The following is a 4396-nucleotide window of genomic DNA, read 5'->3' as shown; positions in this document are numbered from 1 at the left end:
TGTCATGTGTATTCATGCTGCTTGCATGTCGTCGTTTATTTTGCCTTTGTTGTTTTCTTGACAGCTTTCTTTGCCTTGGGTGGTTTGGGAGATTTTGAAGCTCTCTTTATTTTGGGCTTTTTGTTCCCAACAACAAGCTGCTGCTGCTTCTTTTTCAAGGCTGTAGGTGGTTTGTTGCTTGTGGCGGCTTTCTTGGGAGTTACCACGGCCTTCTTTGCTGCTGTAGATGGTTTCTTGGTTGTGGTGGCTTTCTTGGGAGTTAGAACGGCCCTCTTCTCTGCTACGGCCAGCTTGAATGATCCACTAGCTCCACTTCCCTTGGTCTGAACAAGAATGCCGTCAGCCACTGCTTTCTTGAGAAATCTTCGGATGTAAATGGCGATCTTGGCAGCCTCGACTTTGTTGTTGGCAACAACGTACTTCTTGATTGCTTGTAGAGACGAGCCCTTACGGTCTTTGAGTGCTGCGACCGCGGCTAGAACCATTTGACTAGTTTTCGGGTGAGCAACCTGGACGCGAGGTTTCCTGGTGGTGGCCACCACAGCAGCAGCAGCAGCAGCAGCCGCAGCCTTCTTGGTAGGCTTTGCTTCTACCATGATGATGATGATGAACCAACCAAGGTGATGAGAGACGCTCAGACAGTCACGGGGGAATGATGCTGCCGCCGCTTGAGCCGAACCTATTTATGTGCCGGCACGGTACAGAAGCTGCAACCTGGCAACTCGTCCACCAATCACGACGGTTGGTTTTACGGCTCCGAAACCTGGATCCCATATCTTCTCTAAAATAGAAGCATTTGTTCATGTTCTTTGTAAAAGTATCATAAAGCAGGACAGATGAGACAAATATCATAAAAACTGAAGAGCAGATGAGCACACACATGTTTGTATTACAAAAGAAAATCCACAAATTCATTAGAAATTGGCAGGGCAGGCTGAGGAAGTAGGTAGATGTAAAATGTCTGTAAATGGCGAAAGAACATAAACCCAAGACTGAATAAACGATGTTAAATATCCATGCCAAGGAGACAAAAATATGTTAGGATACAATTACCATTAAGACACCACAAGCAGGTCCGTATCCTGCCGCGATGACTTAAAAAAAGAGTTGGTTATTAGCCACAATGTGTAGGCAGTCTCATGCCAACGGCCATACCACGTTGAGAACACCGCTTCTCGTCCGATCAGCGAAGTTAAGCAACGTTGGGTTTGGTTAGTACTTGGATGGGTGACCGCCTGGGAACACCAAATGCTGTTGGCAATAATGTTTTTTGTTTTGTTTTGTTTTGTTTCGTTTGTTTTTGTTTGAATGGCTGGCTCCACGGGAAATTCACGGAGTTGTGTGGAATAAGGCCTGGTAAAATGAATTAATATGTATGTCATGTTTAAAACAAACTCGCTTAATATAGATATTGTGTGAGGCTTTATACAAAAACGAACAACCAAAACAAAACATGTTGTATATATATATAGCTTAATCCGGGTTTGAACTCGCAACTCCAAGAATACGCATCACTTATATACACTTTACCACTGGACCACTGCTGCAGGACACTAGCTTGATGCTGAGGTATCAATTTAATGACGTAAATGCCATTTCCACAAATAAATGATAATTAAAAAGTATTTGTATGTACAAATCTTTTCTGTTTAAAAGGCTACAATATCAGTTACTGATATAATTTGTGTTAATGTTTCTATACCCACAGGAAGGCATATTTTTGCTTATATGTAAAGGGTACGGAGAAGGAATCCACAGACCATCATTCCCCTCCCCTTCCCTCCCTCCCCCCCCCCCCCCCAACTCCCACCTACTACCACCACCACCACCACCACCACCACCACCACTACCACTCACCACCAATCACCACCACCACACCTAACCGAAAACCCCCTAACACATCAACCCTCCCCCCAATCAACAGGCGAAATAATAACCCTCAAATGCCTGCCTGCCTGCCTGCCTGCCAGCCAGCCAATACTAACGGTCTTCTCAGAAAGAAAATCTCTTTGTATCTGTATTACTTGATGAAATGTATGATTCTAATAATGAAAATAAATTTTGATGTCGGTTGTATGAGCATAATGACCAATATGCACATGATATGAATGAATTAAATAGTGTAGTTTTAAGTAATTAGGTTGTAGACACATTAAGCGGATATGATATTTGACGCGTCCAGAACTGGTGATTTTTGGTTTAGTTTTAAATGCACCACCACCACCACCACCACCATTGCTTCCCCAGAGCCTAATTAAGGACCGGTAAAAGGAGTCAATATGTATGTCATCTATAAAACCAAAGAATGAATAAAAAAAAACACACACAAACCTACATAATAGTATTAGGAAGATTGTATGGCAAAAAAAAAAAGTATTATTCCCATTGGGTCGTTTGAACTCGCGACTTCCAAAACACCAGCCACACACCTTACCACCCAGCCACCATAGAATTGGTATAATTGTGCAACTTTAGTTATAAAAGTAAAGTTTTCTCACATTGTATTGATAACTTAAAGGATTTTTTTTTTTTGCATCTACAAATCTTATTGTCTGTTCTATGAAAAGGCTTGATGTAAATTATGTATTTTTTGAATGATTGAATTGTAGGCACATTAAGCGGATTCGATATTTGATATATCCAGAAAAGGCGATTTATGTTCAGTTTTAAAATGCATCACCGTTAACGCTAAAGGACTGGTAAAATGACTCGATGTTTGTCATTTTTAAAATAAACACTAAAACAAGGCCCTTAACATATATAATGTTTGAATATAAATTGAATGCATATAAATACAAAGTGGGAGTGGCTGGCTGGCTGGCTGGCTGGCTGGCTGGCTGGCTGGCTGGCTGGCTGGCTGGCTGGCTGGCTGGCTGGCTGGCTGGCTGGCTGGCTGGCTGGCTGGCTGGCTGCCTGCCTGCCTGCCTGCCTGCCTGCCTGCCTGGCTGCCTGCCTGCCTGCCTGCCTGCCTGCCTGCCTGCCTGCCTGCCTGCCTGCCTGCCTGCCTGCCTGCCTGCCTTGCCTTGCCTTGCCTTGCCTTGCCTTGCCTTGCCTGGCCTGTCCTGTCCTGTCCTGTTATTGCCTTGCCTTGCCCTGCCTTGGCTGCAGCTGGCTGGCTGGCTGGCTGGCTGGCTGGCTGGCTGGCTGGCTGGCTGGCTGGCTGGCTGGCTGGCCGGCCGTAAATCAACTCTTAACAACACCACACCACACCACACCACACCATCACTCATCACCCATCACCCACCACCGGCCCCAGTCTCCCAGCCTCTCTTATATACCCGAGCAGGCCCTTTAAATTATTTGAATTGTTGCACTTCGGCCAATGGCACGATCGCTGCTGCTCAAACATATTCTGGTTCACAAGTATTAAAATATATATATTATAATATATATATATATATATATATATATATATATATATATATATATATATATATATATATATATATATATATATATATATTCATGAAACACATTAAAACCTTGATCATTTATTCATTTATTACGTCTAGTGAAGAATTGCTTTTGTTCATTTGTATGATTAAAAATTGATAGAATAAGAATTCCTCGCTTAAAGTAAAATATAAAATATATATTGGATTTATATGATTGGTTAATATTCCAAGTGATGCTGAATATCCCCTATAATTTTGTTTTGTTTGTTTGTTATGTACACATTCCAAATGAAATCAATATAAATGTTATTATTAATGTTTGAAAGTTGATTGTCTACTTGAATCTCTCTATTAAAGTGTGTGTGGCTCCGGATGGAGCCTGGTTATGGTATTTGTCGTGGTGGGTGGCAGAAGTGCTTACTTCTTCTCTGTCTTCTTTGGCAAAAGAACTGCCTGAATGTTTGGAAGAACACCTCCCTGTGCAATGGTTACGCCAGACAGAAGTTTGTTGAGTTCTTCGTCGTTGCGGATGGCCAACTGCAAGTGACGTGGGATGATACGGGTCTTCTTGTTGTCACGTGCGGCGTTACCGGCGAGCTCCAGAACTTCGGCAGCGAGGTATTCCATGACGGCTGCTAGGTAGACAGGAGCGCCAGCACCGACGCGTTCGGCGTAGTTGCCCTTACGCAGCAGACGGTGAATTCTGCCCACGGGGAACTGAAGTCCGGCCCTGCTGGAGCGAGACTTTGACTTGCCCTTCACTTTGCCTCCCTTGCCGCGTCCTGACATTACTGCTGCTGTTGTGGGTTTGTGGTGTTTTATGCCGGCTTTGCTTTGCTTTGATGTCCATAGGGAATGGAAAGGATGGGGGAGGTAGAGGGATGGGGAGATGAAATTCAGGAAGAGGATGCGGGTGTAGAGAGAGAGGAGGTTTGAAAGTTCGGTGGCCTGTCCACCATGGGTTGACATTTTTGTATGTGTTGTTTGTTTGCGTAGTGTGT

The 4396-nt window shown here is 43.8% G+C and overlaps 1 non-coding gene across 1 annotated transcript; it reads left to right on the top strand.

Moving 5' to 3' along the window:
* Window positions 1–1141: 1141 nt before the first annotated feature.
* LOC138362438 (5S ribosomal RNA) lies at window positions 1142–1260 on the top strand. Its single transcript, XR_011227663.1, has one exon. It is a non-coding gene; the product is annotated as a 5S ribosomal RNA (ribosomal RNA).
* Window positions 1261–4396: the final 3136 nt, after the last annotated feature.

The sequence above is a fragment of the Procambarus clarkii genome, unplaced genomic scaffold (genome assembly GCF_040958095.1).
Source record: "Procambarus clarkii isolate CNS0578487 unplaced genomic scaffold, FALCON_Pclarkii_2.0 HiC_scaffold_1823, whole genome shotgun sequence".
Lineage (NCBI taxonomy): Eukaryota > Metazoa > Arthropoda > Malacostraca > Decapoda > Cambaridae > Procambarus > Procambarus clarkii.
This window is presented reverse-complemented; position numbering and strand designations above follow the sequence as displayed.